General features: G+C 40.7%; 1 protein-coding gene across 5 annotated transcripts in view; it reads left to right on the top strand.

Annotated features, from left to right (window-relative positions):
• The first annotated feature begins 3349 nt into the window (after positions 1–3349).
• Positions 3350–21162, top strand: part of tab2 (TGF-beta activated kinase 1 (MAP3K7) binding protein 2) — a 45497-nt gene continuing 27684 nt past the window's right edge. For 3 of the 5 annotated variants that reach the window (XM_034900961.1, XM_034900962.1, XM_034900963.1), the window contains exon 1: positions 3350–3721. The gene's annotated coding sequence lies outside the window, so the exon portion shown is untranslated. The remainder of the gene's footprint in view (positions 3722–21162) is intronic. The other 2 variants (XM_034900965.1, XM_034900964.1) reach the window with 1 other exon arrangement.

The raw sequence follows: 21162 nt of genomic DNA, 5'->3' as shown, positions 1-21162 counted from the left end.
GGCTTCGAAACTATGAATAAACGCATATGGAATTATTGTACTTAAAAAAAAAAAGTGTTAAATAACTGATGACATGTCTTACATTCTAGTTTCTTCAAAGCAGCCACCCTTTGCTCTGATCACTGCTTTGCACACTCTTGGCATTCTCTTGATGAGCTTGATGAGCTTCAGGAGGTAACAGTCTTGAAGGAGTTCCCAGAGATGCTTGGGAATGAAGGGACCTTTCTATAGTCATTAAAGGCGTGTTCACGTAACAGCAGGAAGGGTCTTTGCAGTGTTTACCACTCCAGATTCCTGAAAACGGAGTGTTTTGTAACAAACGTGGAATCTGCATCTAGGTGCTGAAATTTGGACATAACGAAATGCATGCTAAGTAACTCCTGACAGATATACTGACATAAAAAATGCAGTTGGGCTACGGGCGTCAGACTATGGCTACCCACTGCTCCTGAATAGTTAGAAAAGGTTAAATGCAGAGGATAATCCTTGTATATGTGAAAATGTACTTGTCACTTAAATTTCACCAAGTGAATATATTTTTGTCTGGTCTCCATATGAAGACAATTTGTTATCCTAAAGTTCTGGATATTCAAAAACCCAATTACTTTCTGTTCAAGCTGTGGTCAACAGAGATTGGCTGCAGCCACAATTATCAGCACAGGTTGGGTCAACGTTTGGTATCCCTCCCTGCTTTGCTTGACTCACTGCAGACATCCACACTGCAACACGCCACATACACTATTGTTTTGCAATAACATGTGGTTAAGTACAGCAGATTGAGATTTACTCTCAAGGAAACATGAAAGTCAACCCCTCCAATGGTTGGTATATGGATCTATTTAAGTCTGGACCAAATTGGAATGGAGACACACACACACACACACACACACACACACACACACAGACCGATAGACAACTGAAATGTGTTTACAATTCTCCAATGGGTAAACATAACCTGATTGGTCTTCACTCGCCATATTTTCTTACTCACCCTTTTAGACTTGCTGTCCAACACTACAGGCCTCCTGCACCTCCAAGTCTTATCTGGTCCCCTGTCAGACAATGGCATGCACACTTTGTTAATGTTCCACATTCAGTGCTCCTAATGTGTAGTCTCGTCTCAAACTGCCTCTTGAAAAAGTCTGTCAACAAACAACAGAGACTTTGGTGAATGAGCAATTTCAAACCCCATGAATCTATTCCCCAGTATGTAAAGGAGGGCCGTCATTTTAAATCGTGCTGAACAATAAAGACTACAAGCAACAAGCTCATATTTTACCAACCTGTCTCAGACATATAGCAAAGGCGGAAGGTCTACACTATCTCTGGACAGAGCACTAACATGCTGCTGTAAATAGGACCGATTTGTATGTCCCACGGGGGGACAAACTGTGTCGTTTCCTCTGGGTGAAGTGTTCATACCCAGCATAAACTAACAACATCAATCTACAAGGTGTCGATAAAAAGGGAAAAGAGGAAGCTGTTCTCTGCCCAGCTCTATTTTGTGATTTACATTGATAAGACATGTATCAGCCCAGCTAGCCTGTGATGCAGTCAACCAAGCCGACAACAAAGATCTAAAATAGATAGTCAGACTCTTCTTGACAGAATACTTGCTTTCAGGTATTTAGGGAGACACATTTTATAGTAAATTCCTGCAGAGGGAGAGAGACAGAGAGTTGTCTGCACACTCAACAGCATCAGAATGTGGTGTGAATCCACGGCAGTGTTGTAAACAAACAAAAACGTGCTTTTTCAAATTCCAATTGTAAGAATGTAATAAGGGGATAATAATAGATTCAGGTGGGGCATACCATTGTATCAGTCCTTCAACTAGAGCAGGAGTTCTCAAACGTATCATTCAAAGGTCCGCATCTGATTTATTTCCCAGGTCAGAGGTCAGGAACAATTAGCCTGGATGCCAGCCCGAACTTAGCCCTCGCTAAGGTTGTAGGTCTGTCCTTTGTAGGTCATTTGTAGGTCATTTTGGTGCAGAGGCATTTTCTTTCCTGTTTTGGTTGAAACACGCCCAGAAATCACAGCCCAGTGGAGCAGCATCGGACTCTTATTCTGACTAGAATCTGAGTAGGACCACGTAAGGCTAAGCAACAGTTGGAGATAACAAAAAGTGTTAATCCAATCATTACTTTTTATATTGAGGTTTTGTACTCAGACTGCTCTCAACTAAACTTTTATTGACCAACGGTATCTTTTTTCGAGCTTCATTTTTTTTATTTTACATTTTTGTTGACTTTTTCAACTTTGTTTTTTCTGTGTATATTCAACATCACTAACATTTTATAGATCAATAGAAAAATTATTTCAAAAATTGAAAATGTTACACAATATAATTGTATATGGTCTGGGTCCAGATTGACTTGCAGTTTGGTCCGGATGGGGACCTTGGTCCGGACTTAAATTAGGCTGGAGAAGACGTACAGTATCAGATTAGAAAAAAATAAGTAACTATTATCAGACCAGCTTAGACGGTACAATGTGTAGTAAATACCTGTTAAATACACACAGTGCACCTGTAGAACACACAGTTCACCTGTAAAATATACACTGTGTACCTGTAGAACACACAGTTCACCTGTAGAATACACACAGTGCACTTGTAGAATACGTACAGTAGGCCTACACCTGTAAAATGCACACAGTACACCTGTGCAATACACACACCTTTTCAATGGAATTCCATTGCTAAGCAACAGTCTGGACCCTTGCTAATTTCCTGTCATGTGATACCATTCACATAAACTGTAACAGGAAATCAACTTGGGGCCATTTAGAATGTTAATGTTTATAAATGTGAAAGGGTCTATACATGTAGAATACACACAGTAGGCTACATCTGTAGAATACACACTATTACACACACAGTACACCGATAATTCAACTTTTGGAACTCCCAATTGTATAGCTGCGTCCATTTTTTTTAGTATAGTAGTATTGTACTTAGTTTTGAAGTAATCCAAAAGTATTTTGATTAGATTACATTTTCTTCATAATCCAGTAACTACATTTTAAACTAATTTGACCAAACCCTGTGTGTAGCTGACCTCTACTTCAACCTCTCTATGAGGAAATGTGAACAAAATCAATAATATATTATTGTTGTCATTGTCCCATTTGAAGAGTCAGACCAAAGCAGACCTTATTCTTTAGCTGTCCCATTTCTCTTGCTTAGTTTGCATTGCAGAATCCTTAAAAATGTTTTATTTGTCTTTGGCTGCATGATGCATGTCCTGCAGCAGAGCAGCAGCAGCAGCAGTGCGGCTCAGCTCAACTCTCTCCTCCCTCAGCACAACTTTAGGAAACTTAAAAAAATAAAAAAACGTCTCTTCCTCTCGCGATAGTAACTTGCTTATGCAGCCGCCATATTCTGTGACAGTATTTTGATTCGTATCTGCTGGAAGTGAGGAAAAAGAGAAAAGTGAAGGGCTGTCGAGGGGAGGGGGGGGGCTGAAGAAGAGGAGCTGTCAAAAAGTTATTCCCGAGTCTCTGTCAAACGGCGGAAAGCTAAAGCTCCCTCCCCTAACGCTATTTCGAGGACACACAAGGCCCGGGGCCTCGGTGCAGTTAGCGCTTCGTCTCCCTGGTAGTAGCTGGACTCCTCTCGGCTTCTCCTGCCCCAGCTCCGCGGCCCTCTGGAGGTCCGGCGGCGGTCTCGGGTGTTGAAGGCGGCCCGGGGAGCGGCGGCGGCAGGACATACGGAAAGGTACGTTACATTAACCAGACTTTGGCCAATTAGCAGCAGCCGGAAGAAAGCAGCTTTAATAGCGTTACTGTGTAATGAAAACGCATTTGAGCGTCCTGTGCGATACGCGCCTTTATATAAAATCCCATCTGTTTGGAAGAAACTGGAGAGAAAAACTTTTCAGATGTGGAAAAAGTTTTTTGTCTACAGCAAGTAACGTTAGCTAGCTAAGTTAGCTAACTTGAAGTGTTTGGAGGCTGTTGCCGACTCGGCCGAGTTGGCAAATCACTGTCTTAAGTTCAATAAAGATTTGTTAACTTTCCCCCAGTGTCCTCTTTAATATGAATACACATAACTTTAAAAATATACTATAGGTCTTTTTATTTCACCAAAAAGCTGGCTGACGCTACATGTTTTGTAGCCCATGTTAGGCTACTTTTTCCATTGAGCTCTGCATTGAAACGTCGCTTGTCTGGATGGAAACGTTAATTCAGAAAACTCATACATGGGTTATTTGCCTCCAATAAGCCTAAAAATGCAGCCGTTAACGTTACACCTTGTTTATCTCTTTGCTATAACAGTGACACTGTGTGTGCGTGTGTGTGTGTGTAACATGGAAACTTTTTCGAAAGTAATCTACCAGTTGTGTGTCAATCAATTGATCAAACACACAAGTTTACATTCTTGTGAGCTTCACTATATGTAGGCCTGTCTAGTCATTTTCATAATAAGATGATGTATATAGAGCACAGTAGTTGTGTAGTTGCACAACTCTGGTGTCAAACTAAAGGAGACACAAAAGCAGGTGATGTGTGAGTCACTTCACCTGTTAACTTTCTGACATTTTTGTCCCTTATAGATCACATGTTCCTGGTAGTTATGAAGGATATGTATGGGTGTGTTTGAGCCTTTGACAGCTCAGATGTTGTGATGTGTTCTTGGGATAGTTAAGATGAGAGATGTTTATCCTGTCATGTTATGTCATATATGCTATAGGTGTCCGATGGTCTCGGAGGCACATGTTGCAACATTTGAACTATTGGTAAAGTGGTAAGGTGTGTCAGATAATTGGAAAATCAGAGACATGAAAGTTGTTTCATAGTTTTGTATTTCACGTTCATCAAAGATCTTTGAGATATTTTCCTGGCTTTGTTCTTGTTGGTGATTTTCACACAGTCTAAATTGTATTTAATCCTGCTGATTGCCACCAAATGTTACACAAATATTACTTTTTGATGACCGGTATGTCTATTTTGTTGTAATTGCAGTGCACGTTTATAAAGCCTCTTTCAGTTCATGGTTAGTGTTTGTGGTGGTCCACATGGCACCATGAAACCCCCTCTGTGTGTGTGGAGAGAGTCACTAGGCTGGTCTACATATTAACACCAGCCACTGGTCAGGTGATGCGAAATGTTGGTTTTGGCTGGAAAGCCCTGCAAGCCGACTTGGCAGGTAATCATCATGTTTCCAATTTGTGTTTTTTTTAATTCTAAACCTGGCAGCTAAGAAATGTGAATCACTCTTTGAAATCCATCAACTTTGTGACATTAAAGATAGGTTTTCACTCTGTGTAGTAAGAAATCCCAAAGTAAAAGTACAACCTACCTGACTCCTGTTATACTCTCCATCCTCAGCAGACGTTAACTGTCTTCTCTGCCTGTCTGCTTTGAGTTTATTTACAACTCTAAGGAGCTCAGAATCACTTCTGTCCGCCTCTAAACACCTTCCATCTAAACTGTGTTGTCATAGCTAGACTGTATGAGTGTATATCATTCATTAGCAGCTTGTGCCTGTCTTGACTTGCAGTCAACATTGCACTTCCTGACCAATAAGCTGCCATGGCCAACTGTTTATAGGTGCAGACCCCTAACTGAAACCATGTGTGCCTGTAGCATGGCAAATATGTTGCTAGGAGGCCTTGCTGATTTACCACTCATAAGAGACTCCGCAGTGAATACTCAGAGCCTGTGTGATAAGTGCTCAGCCAGGATTTTGGTGAGGATCATGCACTTTTACAGAACAGCAGGCTGCTAATTGCTTTGTTTGGATGTCATTTGGCATACCCTAACAGGCTAAACCAACAGGACTAAGTGAGGACACAGATTATAGCTCTAAACTCAGAGTGCCTTGATGCTTGTTGACAGAGGTGAAGAATTGGGCTCACTTGATGTGTTTGCTTTTGTACAATAAACAAGCAGGACTAACACTTGCATTTAAGAACTTTTACAACAAGCTGAAGTTGTGGCGTGTTGTTGTCGCGAGGTCCGTGCCAATACTTAAATCTTCTTTCCTGAAAAACCTGTTTCCTGATTTATCATTTGCAGTTTGCACAACAACCTATCACCAATCCGAGCATAGTATTTTCCCCTTTCACAGGGGGAAGGATAATTACTAGTGTGTTTGGATGGAGCACACATGCTAGTTGTTTGGATCAGCAGTGCAGAGTCAGTTTAACCCACAGAATTATATTGGCTTACCTTTCTCGTTCTCTTTGAGTCATAACAGACTCTGAATCCGTGTAGATAATAAACTTAATACATGTTTTCAGTCAGCTCTTTGTCACTGACATGTCCACCTATTGTAGGTTATTATACAGAGAAAAAGTATTGGGGTAAGACCTAAAATGCCAAATGGGAATCAAGTTTGTGAAGGTTAGGATCCATCACATTATGCCCATTGCTGTAGACTCAGGAAGAGAGCTTGGTGTTTTTAACCCTCCCCCACTCCAGTGTGTGGCTGTCAGGAAGAGAGGCTCTTATTGAAGCCCCCTCCCCCTGTCGAGCTCTCCTGACTTCTCCGCTTTAAATGGAGTCCTCCATTACACATGCTGCTTATGGTCCTCTCCAGTTCAAGGGTTACATTGCATGCATCAGGGCTGATACTGCAAAGTCCACTACACCTTTAGCTGTCACCTCCTCTGTGCTTCTTAGTTTTGCTGAGTGCATTTTGTAGGTTTTGCTACTTTTGCAGTAGTATTTAAAAAAAGTATCCACAATTATGATTGCAACTGCACAAAATCACTGTAGGTTTTTCATTGCTTATCTGTGACACTTTGTAGTTGTGCATGACCTTTTTGTGACACAACAAAGCTGCATGAATTGATTTTATATATTTGTTTGGCCACTTGAAGGCATAATAACTCGTCAACAAGCTGACAAACCCCCAGCCTTGACAAATTCTGACTTTTACAGTTGCCTGTTTACACAGCTAGCTGACACTGCATAAGCATTCATTTGGAGATGCGTTTCTGGCCATCTGATATATGCAAGTCCAATTTTACCTCTCCTTTAAGCTCTGGGTTGGTCTAGTTCAACTCCAGTGAGTAACATCTGGGTCTTTAGTAGGGTTGAGCACTTTTTACAGTTATGCCTGACATTTGGTTCCAGTGCCCAACGGTACCTTTTTTCATTACCTTCACTCTGTACAGAAATTTAATTTTAGATTTAAAAACAATTCCAAACCTGTTTATCCTATTTACTCACTTAACAAAATAAAACCCGACTCTCTTCACTCCCAAACTTGTCTCTACAACTTATCAAATCAAATATTTATTCATTTCTTACACTGCACTAAAACTTTTTTATTCTATTTGCTATAGAAATAAAGTCGCCCTACCCTCCAACCTCCAACCTGTCAGTCAGTCACTAGGGCATAAAGCAGTAGGGGTGGAGGAAAAAATCTATACAGGATAGTAGGGCTGAACGACAATGTGTTTTAGCATTGACATTGTGATGTGCGTATGCACGATAGTCACATCGCAGGACGTTGCAGTGTTCACATAATCCTTTTTTGCTGTTTGATAGAAAAGGAAACTTCCACCGTTGTCCTTTTAACATGATTATTACCGTCCGAACCTTCCCCTTTAAGACAGGTAGCCATGTGGTCAACGTGTGTATGTGACGTTAGTCCGACGGGGTTTATTGTCATGGGAAGTGAAGCTCTCCGTGTGTAGATTGTACACAAACTAAATAATCTGATTAATGCAACATAATCACAACGTCTTCCGGCCATTTCCCCCCGTAGAATGCTGCTACCAGCCAGGCCAAAGCTAATATAGTTAGCCTAAAGAAACAAGCAGAAAGCTGCTACCAGTCAGGCTAAAGCTAATATAGTTAGCCCAAAGATCCAAGGGGTCCGTACATCCCAACTAACTTTACGGTCTGGTCTAAAATCATTTCCACTGATTTAATTGTTCTTGGATACACAGTTTGTTGCTAGTGTAAACTAACAAGCTGACCCAGCTAGTCAACCAAAACCTGGCATTTAGAGGAAGCAACATGCAGTCACTGTCATTCACGTTAGCCTGGATTGATTATTATATGAATACAGTGGTGTCATGCAGGCCAACCAGCACATTTCTACCTGGTGTCCCTCTCCAAAATCCCTTCAGGAGAGTAACATTAGTCACAGTGCTTACTTGCTTTGGTGTTTGTAAAGCGTTAAAGTTCAACAAAGAATGGTTCACATTAGAAAAGATCCTTTTTCATTTTTTCCTTCTGCGTAGATGCACTTGTGCAGGCCTACAGGATAGTATCGCGATATTTTCGATACACAATCGATACACAAGTGCCAAGTATGGATCTTTTATTATGTATCTGTTGGTCAGTCTGTTTGCTTGACAATCCCATTTTGCAGCAATAAAATTGAAGTCATATGAACAAACGGAGACATGTTTCTTTTTAGATAAAACAGATGTTGACAAAGTTTCCTTTTGGGGACATTATTTGAAATTGGGGAAAAAACTAGAAGTTGGAAAAAGGTTATAATTTGCAATATGTTGCAGAATATTGCACTATGTTTAAAATCGCAATGATATCGTATTGTGTCATAAGTATCGTGAGGATGTCAGGAGGCCTCTGGTAATTTGCACCCCTATAAAGCAGTGGTCTTCAACATTTGTTTGGCCAGTGACCTCATCAACTGGAAGAGACTGAGGAGAGACTACTACGGCATACATATATATTTGTGTACAATTGACTTGCATTTTAAACTGGGCCAAAAAGAAGATAATAAAAGGTTATTGTATATATTTACGTCATGTTTAAACGTTAAACATACCATACGTGTACCGTCATGGTTGAATGCCCTTACTGGACGTCACTTAAGATAAAAGTGTCAGCTAAATTAAATGTAATTTAATACATGTGAAAGGCACAGTTGATCCTCAAGCTTAAACCTTATGGCTGCCATAGTGGCCACCTTAAGCCGTTATCTTTGCTATTAATACGTTGGATTCATGTTAATATATGTTTTTAGACAGGATTTTCTTTCTTCATTTAAAAAAAAAAAAAAAAACGTACCAAATTTTAGTGGCCCAACCCTGATCTTTAGTTGATACATGCTTGACTTTTTTGACCAGCTGGTCACTACCTTAGTCTGTCCATGCACGTTGGTGCTGGGCAGCTAGCCTTTGTTTGGTCTATTAGAACTTGTTTGCTGAACACATCCACCTGCTACAGGAAATATGCTTGAGGTGAGTGACAAAACTGAACCATACAGTCCATTTATAGGCTGTGAAACCAAAACCCTGGGCTAAAAGAGGCTTAAAAGCACCAAATAGCTCAAGAGTTGGGTGATGATTCTCAAATTTGATATTGCTAGCAACCCCTTTTTGATAAGTGGAGCTTTGAATGTGAACTTTGTCAAAACAAAATACAGCATTAGTTAATATAAAGTAATCTCCATAAAGCAAAGATTGAATAATCATGATGACCGTTTTGTGGACGGTTATGTTACTCTCTGCTATGGATCCAATTTTATTTGTGCTCAAAAGTATAGAGCTAACTGCATAGGTGTTGCAGTAACCAACAGATTTGGTCATAGAGATAGGGTAATGGAGATATATGAAGATTTAGATCATAGAAATAATAGATTATAAAAGAGAGAGCAGTGATGTTTCTTTACTTACCCGACCTACCTACACATATACCTAACATGTGTGTACAGTCCTCACTTGCTTGATCTGGAAAATAAAGAGAAATGCCACTGACAATTTCCAATTTAGTTGCTTGGCACTTAAATGTTTCTCCTGAGCTCTTAGTGCCTCTGTTGTCATTTATGGAATTTCTAAGATGTTTCCGCATATTTCGATGTGGTGGCTTTTCTCGTTATGACTGTTTGAGATCTTCTAAGAAATGACACAGAGTTGTTCATTCAATCCCAATTGCATAACAAAAGCTATCCCAGTAATTGTGAAGAGCTGTAGTGCTGCTCCCCGGGACTCAGTTTGCTCATGTTGTGTGAAAGATACTAGTGATAGTTTGTTTGTAATCTTGGTGCTGTTGCCCGATTTTTGTCAGGGCCCGTGTAGCCTACAATTTGTAGATCCCAGATAGTACAGTCTCTAGCTTTTGTGTGTAACAACTCACACTTTGGTTTAGATTTTAAACTTGCAATATGTTAAAGTAAACTTTGCCACACTACGCAACTTCAGGCGTTGCTGTAAACAGTGGGTTATTGCAACGCCGTGCACATGGGATTCAGTTCCACTTTGTTGGCCTTCTATCGTCAGGTCACACTCTACAGGCAAAGGTATTATTATAGCGTACCGTCTCTTTGTCTCTCTCTTACATGCATCAATAAACAGGAGAAGAGTGAAACACATCCTGCTCCCTCCCCCACCCCTGTGCCCTTGATTTGGCTCTAGGTTTCATCTCGGAGGGCTTTTCTATTTGTCTAAAATCACTGCCCCAGCTTCCCAAACTGACAGATGCTCTTTCACACTTTGCAAAGACCTTGACCTACTTGGTTGATCTACTTTCTCATAAACTGTCTAGAACTTTATTTTAGGAAGAAAAATCCATGCAAAGTCAACTTGACAAGTTCCCTATCGGCACTCTCTAGGTTCAAATTTACCCAGACGCCCACATGTACGCTTTGGAACGGCCCTTCAAAACCACAGTCTACAACTGCATGCAGAGACATTGTAGGTGGAGCAGTAGATGGTTAAATGTCCTGGTTACCTGGGGGCTACCTGGCAGCCTCCTTTCTTGTCCCTTGTACATCAAGGCTACTGATGCTCGATATTTATTAGACATAATGACTTAAAAAGTTTTTATTACATTATGACACATAGCTGCCTTCACCAGAATTGGAATGTAAATGACACGTCCACCTGGTAGGTTTATCCGTGCAGAGTTATTAACACATTACGGTGTAATGCATCTGCAACAGTGGTGGAAGAAGTATTCAGATCCTTTACTTAAGTAAAAGTTATTATAACATATTGTAAAAATACTCTGTTACAAGTAAACTTCCTGCATTGAAAATGTTACTTTAGTGAGAGAGAGCAAACACCACTTAAGAGAAACTTTTGTATTTAGAAGGAAATTTATAAGAACAAATGCTAAATATTACTGCATCCTAACTAAAGGAGTTAATTTAAGGAACAGCTGCAGTAAAGAGATGAAATCATGTACAACTATGAGCAGTTTTAAGAGTATATTTAAAATGAATATATTGAATGGATATGAAACAACTCTAGATGTTAGCGTTGCGTACTGAATGAATGGTTCCTGGGCTTATATACTAAGGCTCGTTTGGATGGGTCACTATTCGGTTTGAGGTAGATGGATGGATAGATGGAAATGAAGAAGGTAATGAAAAGAAAGAAAGGTGTGTATGTATGCATCTGTGTCTGTGTATGCAAGTGTTTATGTAAGTGCAGGTAGGTTGATGTAAGGTAACTATCCATATTGGCATTTAAAATGGCCGATTAAAAAAATTAAGTTTTTTTTAAATATTCATACGGACGGTCAACCATGTTAAGAGTGTTGGCATTGCATAGTTTGTCCACCAGAGGGTGCTCTACAACGGCCCTCTTGGCAACACTCTTAAGTGTTATTGTGTTTTTGTTCAAAGGACTTTAAGTTTCATATCATGACTAGGTATTTATATACATTTTATTTATCAGAACTTGAATATCTTTTTATGTTCCTCTGTTCTGACAATAAAACAAATGATCACATTATTTTAGAGAGAAGTCAAAAATAACTACAAATAACTAATGTTAGGGAAATCTGTTTGTTTTGTCACACGTATCTGTATCAGCCTTAAACATCCTGTATTGGTTGGGCTCTACTCCTTTTTGAACTTGTTAATTTCTCATTTGAATAACTTACAATAATTTTTAAAGAATGTACTGTACATGTCCTCCTTGAATGTATGTATGTATGTACCTATATGTAAAAAAAAGATTTACATGTTCAAAATAAACTGACTAAAAGCATGCAAGAATTATCAGTAAAATGTATTAAAAAATAAAAGTACGCAATTGAGAGACATCCTTACATTTAGAAACTGGAAAAGAGCAAAACAGTTCTGTCAATGTTTAATTGTGTAATCATTTCAGTTACAGGCTACTTGTAGGCTGTTATATTGTTACTAATTAAATATGAATGAAATCTTGAAACGTATGTAATGTGGGTTGTAATGTGGGTTGTGTGTAAAAATCCGAATTTAAAGTGACTAATACCTAAAGCTGTCATATGAATCTAGTGGAGTAAAAACAGAAGTAGAAATAGAAAGTGGCATGAAAAGAAAAAACTCAAGTAAATTACAACTAGCACATTTTTTTTTACTTAAGTACAGTAATTGAGTAAATGTACTTACATTCCACCACTGATCTGCAACAGAATAATACAGTGGTGATTCATTCATTAAGTGGGATAGATATTTTGACAGCCCATTAAAATACTACTCTCTAGTAAGTTACTATTAATCATTAAAACGTGATGGAAGTTTAGCTAAGTGTTAGCAATGTCTCCTACTTTCAGTGATGAATAGAAGAAAAACGGATCGGCACATGCAGAAACTTGTCATTTCAATGGTGTGTAGAGCTGAAGAGTTGCTGACCGAAATTATAAACTGGTAAATTGTTCAGCTAAATAAATGAACTAAAAAAGACATCTCGTGTAATGGCTCTTGTAAATCAGACTCTAACGCGGTGGAATAATTAAAGAGGAGCTTTTCATGCTAATGAAGTGCTTTTCAAGTTTCCTTTGCCAAAACTTGGCTTGAAATAGAATAGTAGTGCAACCATCAATTAAAGGAATATTGTAGAGTTCTTCCGCTGGTTCCCTTTGAATGTAGCATTGAAACTAATTGGAACCAGAACGGCTGGTGTGTTAAACAGGCATGTTTGGAAAGACAGCAGTGCAGCTCTTGAGACACTTCGGCATTGTTAGTGGGATCAGTGTTGGGCCACCCTTGCTTTGTTTTCTGATGTATTGGTCAATAGAAGCAGCAGACCAGTAGGATTGCATTGGGCTTTATTCTGAGTGACGAGAAAATGGACTGTCACAACAGCATGATATGCAATCACTTGAGCCCACAGAAAACTTGTTTACTTCCTGTTGTTGGACTTAAGTTATGAGTGTGATTTTCTTTCACAAGAAATCAGGTGCCAGAAGCCAACAGGTTTAGGATTCAGTTTGACAAAATGAAAGCTTTTATAAAGGAATTTATTTATTTGTTTTTGGTTACAATTGCATTTTCTAATGTTAACTGCATTATGGTTTATCACTGAAAGGTCAAGCTGGCTTCAGTGTCACATTCTTCCCCGTCCGTTAATGGCTGTGTTGAATTTTCAGCAGAAAACATCTCTCAGATTACAAATTGGCCGCCTGTGACTTTTCCGAGACCCACTGGCAGTGCAAACCAGCGCTGTTCAACGTGAACAAACAAGCCATTTAATATAAGTGTATTTACAAGTATCTCCTTCAATTGCTTGTTGGCTTTCTTTCCATCCACAGGTCTACTGTCCTTTCTCCTGTTACGTTTCACCGCACTTCCACATGAGCGCCGTTCTGACACGGGCTGCTTTTTTTTAAATGTAAGCCCTGAGTGACAGGCAGCACACAGGAAGATGGTTCAGTGGTTATCTTTGGCCTCTGTGCTCCTCAGAGTTGTGCAAGCCATAGCCTGTGCAGCAGGATATGTGTGTGTGACACAAACACTTCCTCTCATAGTGAATTGCTCTGAGAAACACCTCAGTTTGCATTTTCACAATTGGCCTCCACTTCCTAATTCTACATGTTTGAGGGTGCAGAGCCCAATGGCATAGTACCATCATAAAAAGAAGTAAATGCAGCTCACTCCATAGTTTGTTAGTTTTTTTGAATGATATAATCTTACATTTGAGCGGTATACATGTTTGAATGATTATCACTTATTAGGTGTGGTGGAAAAATTGATTCTTAGGTGCATCCCCCCACCAACACGCTGCCAGCGCAACCGCGCTGAAGAGCTCTCAAGTTATGAGGCCCACTCTTGGGATGGCTGCTAATAAACCTGAGATTGCAAATTCCCCTGGCACAATCAAGTCAGCAGTTGTACACTCCAAACACACATTTTAGTTACGATGGCGTCACCCCAATGTATGAATAAGCAGAACGAGACAAAAACAGACGGGAAGGCGAGTCCTTTTCCCCAAAGCGTTCAGTCGGCCTCTCGCTGCAGATGCGGACAGTGCCAACAAATGAATCGCTGTGTACATGCGACCACACTCCACAGCGTAGCAAATAAAGGATTAAAGCATGTGGTCCAAGTGCTTGAGCACTGTTACAATAGTGTATACTGCAACAAGAGATCACTCTTAATCACAGTTGATACTAAGCAGGATTTTTTGGTGGTGATTCTTGGAGAATAGCAGACGCACATTCTGGTCTAGTGGTCAACCCATTTCTTCTCTACGATACATGAAGAAGTGTATTTTGAAAAAGGGACAACCTGAAACGATGAGTTAAGATGCTTGCAAACTCGTTGATGTATCTGTCAGTTGGTCTTTAGGAGGGCCTGGTTAGTCCACACAACATTCTGGGATGGAAGAGGAATATGCTTTGGTTTATTGGCATGGCTTTAAACCAATCACAGTTGTCATGGGTGGTGCTAAGCGCCGCACGTAGTTCCAGTGCTTCCAGAAACTTGTTTTGGTGGAACATGTGTACGTTCAAAAGTAGTTTTAGTCGTACGAGAGAAAACTCAGATTGGACAGATAGTCTAGCTAGCTGTCTGGGTTTACCCTGCAGAGATCTGAGGAGCAGTTAACCATAGTCCTCAGAAATCCGGAGTTTAACATTCCAACACAAGGAAAGTGTAAGGTATTTATATCTGGCTGAAAAGAAGGACATCCTGTGGATTTCAGGCGGCAACGGAGAAATCCTGGAAGTAAATGTAAATGTGCTGTATTTATATAGCGCTTTTCTAGTCTTAACGACTACTCAAAGCGCTTTTACATCATACAGGATACATTCACCAATCACACACATGCATACACTGTGGCCGAGGCTGCCGTACAAGGTGCCACCTGCTCATCAGATAAACACTCACACACATTCACACTCCGATGCGCAGCACCGGGGGCAACTCAGGGTTCAGTGTCTTGCCCAAGGACACTTCGACATGGGACTGCAGGGCCAAGGGATCGAACCACCAACCTTCCAATTGGCAGGCAACCGCTCTACCACTGAGCCACAGCCGCCCTTTTTGTGGAGCGTTGTGGATATAGACTTTTACTTAGTCAGCTGTGGTGAAGTCTGCACAGTGCCTGCTAGTAGCAAATGATGCAAAACAATATGGAGATTTTTATCTCCATATTTTTTTTTTTTTTTTAGGAAATAACCTTTCCCCTGTGTGAACTTTCCGTAGCTGAATAGTAGAGGCCCTTGCTTCTCTATTATTATTATTTATTTATTTTTGATTAATGATTGGGCATTTTAGACCTTTATTTGAAAAGATAAAGGGAGAGAGAGGGGGGAAGGACCCCAGCTCAGAGTCAAACCTTAGTCCGCTGCATCAAGGAGTAAACCTCTATCTAGTGGCGCCTGCTCTACCAACGGAGCTAACCGCGCGCTCTGCTTTTTCCATTTTAACGTGGGGCATTGTGGTGTTTCTTAGGACTGTGACACACCAACCCAGTAATCAGCCGTCGGACAGTCTGGTGAGGTCGGTGACTCGAGTCTTTTCGGTGTGTTCCCTGCCGTTGTCCATCCGGAGAGGCCGTTGTTTAAATGACCAATCTGATTGGTGAAGAGCTAACACGAAACGAGGAGCGGGATGAGCATGACTAGAGTCTCTCAAAATCTGAGGAAAATCTCTTAAACTGAAATTTCTGTCTGAAATGAAGACAGGTTCTGCAGCTGCACGGCCTACTTCTCCTTAAAATGTTTTCAGAAACACGTTTCAGTGAGTAAAGAAAAAAAATATGAGATTGTATTCTGAATGAGCCGCCATGACTTTGTCCAAACAGCTGCCGGTTTTCATTTTTGGGCAACAATACAGATTAGTGCCGCCTGCTGTTACTGAGACGTATTACGCCTTGTTGCTTTGGAGTATTCCGAGGCACTTTTTTGACCAACTCGGGGAGACTGATCAGTCCCACTGTCTTTTCTGCCGAGGGTCGGCCGTCTGGTTGGTGTGTCAGGGGCTTTAAATGGCCTTATATTTTCTAAAGTTGTTTGTGGTGTAAAAAGTTTGAGAACCACTGCACACAAAGGCATTGTAAAAGATGCATGTCCACAGTGAGTGGATCAGAAACCACAAACATTTAGCAGATGGATCCCTGTGAATAAGTATTTTATTAGAATAGTTTTGCAATGCATCCATGGAATTGTTGTGTGAGTAAGCAGATTATGAGTTGTTCTCGGTACAATGGGTATTGCAAGCTGCTTTCTTATCACTCCCCTGCTTATCCTGTGGGCAGGTTCTGGCCCCATGTCCCCCTGGACTCCCTCCAGACGCAGTACAGAATGCTTGTCTTATTCTGTGCTGTTCTAAATGCCATACAGGGACTGCTCTGCCCTTCATCATTTCTCCCCCAGTCTGCTGATGGTCTTTCATCTCTCTCAGGTTTTCAAATGATGGGAAAGGGCTTTGATCTATTGTCCTATCAGTAACAGCGTGGGCTTCGGGCTCTCATACTCCCTTGCTCCCTTGCTGTCTCACTCAAAACATATTGTCAGGGCGTGGTGGACAACGGAGTCCACCCAGCTGAAAAGTCTTTGTTTGTTGTCGTTCAGTGTAGCTTTGCCAATGGCAACTGCCTGTGTGGGTCTCTATGAAATTCTTGCAGCAGTAGTGGTCTATTAAATTAGACCCTATTTTTGCAGATGTTTTGCAACCTTTCACATCTCAGAAATAACCACCTGAGCTCCGGGAGAAGAAAACAAACCTTACTTCTCATAACACTTACAAGGGGATCTTTTTTTCCCTTCCACTGGAGATTGCACAACAGCCTTGCAAACATACACACATGTAGAGCTTGAGCTGTCACCGTTGCATCCACACTGCACAAAGACATCAGACTCTTTTTTTCGTTACAATGACAACTTTCTAGACCTAACCAGTTCCAGGAGCATGTTGAGTAAAACCTTGTAAAAGTGGAATCAACTAAAGACGGGGGCTTTGCACTTTGCCCTCTCCCCCGCTTGCCTGAAGTCTCCCTATGTTTGATATGTTTCCGATAGTTTCCCTGTTCTTAGTTCCTTGATCCATGGAAACTTCTTCAATTTAAAGAGGAAAGCTGAGAGCTCAGTTCAGGGATATCCTTGGGTTAGCTTTGTCCATCCTGCCCCCCTCACCCCCTTCCCTAACCCCCATACCCTTTTCCTCTGTTTCCTCCATGGCGCCCTTTAGCCTCCCAAACCCACTGGCCTGCCTCCGCTCCTGGTTAGAGATGTCATAACAGAGCCGTTCTGCTGTGGTATTCCTTAGAGGAATGTGCTGCCTTCGGTGTGTGTGTGTGTGTGTGTGTGTGTGTGTGTGTGTGTGTGTGTGTGTTAGCTGCTGGCTGCTGTCTGTGCAGCGTATCAGGCCAGTCCGGGGCTGGCAGCCTCCAAGGCACACCTGTTGGTGCCAGTCTACGCGGAACCAGCTCTGTGTTGTCCATCCTGTCCTCTGCAGGCACCAGCTCAGCCGATCACTGCGCGCACACACTGGTCCTTCACACAAGGGCCAAATGTGGCTGTGTGGGAAAAGAGGGCCATGCACACATTAAAGCTGCCCATCCTGCAGTATATGATTGAAGTGCACATGCAAAGGTCTCTGAAATTGACAGTAAGTATAACTTTAACTGTCCACTATATAGTGCAAAATCACTTTAATAAACAGAAAGGGTGTAATATTAACAATTCTGATTCCAATTCTTCCTTTTGTTTCTGTTGATTCTCAGTTCCGGTTCTTTGAGAGATGGAGTTGAAACGGGTCCTATGCTTATTTCACAGATAAGAGGAACATTTAAATTTGATTCAGTGGTAATTTACAGTTTAATTTACAATGAAAACAAAGCCACACAACTAAATCAGCATCTTGTAGTGCGGTGGCCACTACGGAAACCAAAATGTGCAAATGTTAAATTTGGAACCGATGATTGGATTCAAAGCCAGATTTCCCAATTAAAAAGCTATCCCATTGCAATCGTACTTTTTGATACGATTCCAAGTTGGAACCGGAAGTTCTTGCTGCCCAATCCTATTGATCCGTGCCAGTGACTCATCACGTTCTCGGGCAAGTGCCGCAGATCTCACTCTGCAGGCTGTACTTTGTTGTAGAACGCAACATCAACAGCCCTTGTAATCTCCCCTATAATTAGAATTCTTTGCTTGACAATGGAACACAACCCATTTTGGATAAAAATGATTTTAATCGTGGTTCAAGACAAATGTAGACACACACAAAAAGCAACAGTTCAACACTTTGGGAACATGCACGTTTAGCTTCAATTTGGTGGTGAAAAGAAATCAACTTTCCAACAGTTCCAATTACTTTACATAATCCCTTCACATGCTGGATCTTGTTAGCTACCAAGCTGTCCGAGTTACTTCCAAGAGGGGTTTGTCTTGTGTCGTTTTTTTTTAACATGGCAAATCACATGAGGACAGGAATCATGCAGTCAGGATGACTTGACCATTGCCACCTTTTTCCTAAAACCACAATGTCTCCTTTATTAGTTTAATGTCTGCACATAAAACAAGTTAAAGCATGTAAAAATAAGAGTTTCGGAGTTGTTGGATTTTACCTTTTGTTTTGATGGAACCAGGGAAGCAGTTTCCCGTTGCTTCCAACCAGTGTATTTAACAAAATGTAGGACTGTCCTTTTCAATTTTTATGAAGTAGAATCTAAACTCCTCATAGATCAACATTCGCTGACATGAATGATTTGATCTATTATGTGGTTAAATCATTGCAAATGGGATATAGAGAGAAATACTTTAATATATACTGATCACCAATAGCAGAAGGCTTATGCACTTAAGGTTTGGATAGATGTGGTGATTTTAAACAGGGTTGTATTACAAGTCAATTATCCTAATGTAGATGAAAAGGGGCTGCTCACTGAGGGAGACAAGTATGACTTGAATGTTTTGAGAGGGCTGGAATAAGAGCAAATGGCATCTCTGCAGCAAAGGAGTCACGTGCCCTGGCTGCTATTTGTCTTTTGGTTGGCCTCAAGGTGGAGAATGATACTCCTAACAGCTGCAGGAAGCATTTCCGGTGAAGGGTTTTCTCCTCAGCCAAGCACACAGACGTCCAGCAATACACTGAAGCAGGGATGTATCGATGGCTACTTCTCCACCACATATACATACATACATATACCACATATATATATACATATTTCTTAGCACAACAATTTGAAAGTTTAGAATTGTACAGGTTACAAGGGCTTACTTTGACTGAACCTTATCATGTTAGAGGGCCACTGGGAAAAAGTGATAAAATAGATTTTTCTTTTTCTCTCTGGAGAAATCTAAAAGCATCATGTTTACAATAAAGACAGATAGTCCTTTGGATGGAATACCTTTTATAGCTGACAAAATGGATTTGTTTAATCAGATTTAGGTATTCATTGCCCTGTTTTAGCCTTAACCAGTATCTGATACAGCATCTGTACCGAGGTCCTTTCGAAGGTGTGGCCTTTTTTTCTGTGTCAGGACATGATCACACCATGAGCAGTGAAGTGAACTTATGGAATGAGCTGACCAAAGAAAGAAGTGCTCATAATGTCCTGCGGTCTGTGTGCTTCAAAGAGTATGCTGACATACAGTAAGTGCATTTCTTAAGGCAACAAAGGGTGAAGATTTGGCTGGTGCATACTTGGCATGTCATCGCTAAGCGCCTGAGTGCAAAGCAGTCACATTGTGCTCAATTGCCTCGCAGTGAGTGTTGAGAGACAGCGCTGCCACCCAAGATCCAGCCACAGTGGGCCAGAAGGTTACCAGTTTGAATCCCACGCCAGCTGGATCTGTGAGGTGGAAGTGGATCGGAAATGCTTTCGCCTTCTTTAGTAGCTAAAGTAGACGTGCCTTTGAGCAGGGCACTTGAACAGTGAACAGTAGAAAGCTACAATGTAAATAAAAAATAGTACCTTCTAAACACAGCTGAAGTGATTTAGTGTTGAAATAATTGGTCCATTAATAAATAAGAAAATGTAGGAATAATTCTAAGAAAGGATAACTATTTAGGTTGCAACTAACAATTGTTACTGATTAGTCTGCTGATTATTTTCTCGATTAATCAATTAACTATTTTTAGGCATCTATATAGCAATGAAGAATGACCATCATATTATCCTAGAACCCAGGGTGACTTCATCAAATGTCTTGTTTTGTCCAACCAATATTTAAAAACTTAATATTTAATTTACTATCATGTAAGCAGCCAATTCTCACATTTGAGAACCAGCATTAAAAATGTCTCAAACTGATAGATTATAAAAATAGTTGCAGATTATTGTCATTGGCACCACTTTTGATGCTTGACTAAATTATTTTACAATGAATCGAAGAAATAATTGATCAAATGTATTGGTCACAAAATAGTTAATTAGTAAAATAGTTTGTTGTAATCTATTCTGGGTCCCAGGGTTAACTGCGTAAATGTCAAGCTGGACATTGCATTGCATAAAAAGGAAGAAGTTTTGCAGAGAAAAAAGGGGGCAAATATTGGGTGTGATCTTTGAGGGAGATGGGGTAGTTGCGTGTCTGCTTTGAACAAAACAGAGGTGTGTGTGTGTGTGTGTGTGTGTGTGTGTGTGTGTGTGTGTGTGTGTGTGTGTGTGTGTGTGTGTGTGTGTGTGTGTGTGTGTGTGTGTGTGTGTGTGTGTGTGTGTGTGTGTGTGTGCGTGTGCGTGCGCGCGTCTCTTTGTCTTCCTCTTGAAGGTGGGGCTATGGAATTGACATGAAAGTTATGTCTGGTATTTATGGCTTTTTGTATGCAGCTTTGTTATCTCAAGGACAAGGCATGGACGGCTGTTAAAGAACCAGACTACTAACTAGATATTGGTCAACCTCCAGACTAAGGTGAAGATGTTACTCATGATTTTAAGTTCACATGCCATCTTTCAAAAGTCTCAACAGTCTATATGCTACACTATTTCCCCCTGAAGCTGAGATATATACACTCACCGGCCACTTTATTAGGTACACCTGTCCAACTGCTCGTTAACACTTAATTTCTAAGCAGCC

This window comes from Etheostoma cragini, chromosome 18 (genome assembly GCF_013103735.1).
Source record: "Etheostoma cragini isolate CJK2018 chromosome 18, CSU_Ecrag_1.0, whole genome shotgun sequence".
Classification (NCBI taxonomy): domain Eukaryota; kingdom Metazoa; phylum Chordata; class Actinopteri; order Perciformes; family Percidae; genus Etheostoma; species Etheostoma cragini.
Note: the sequence above shows the minus strand (reverse complement) of the source record. Positions and strands in the feature narration are given on the sequence as shown.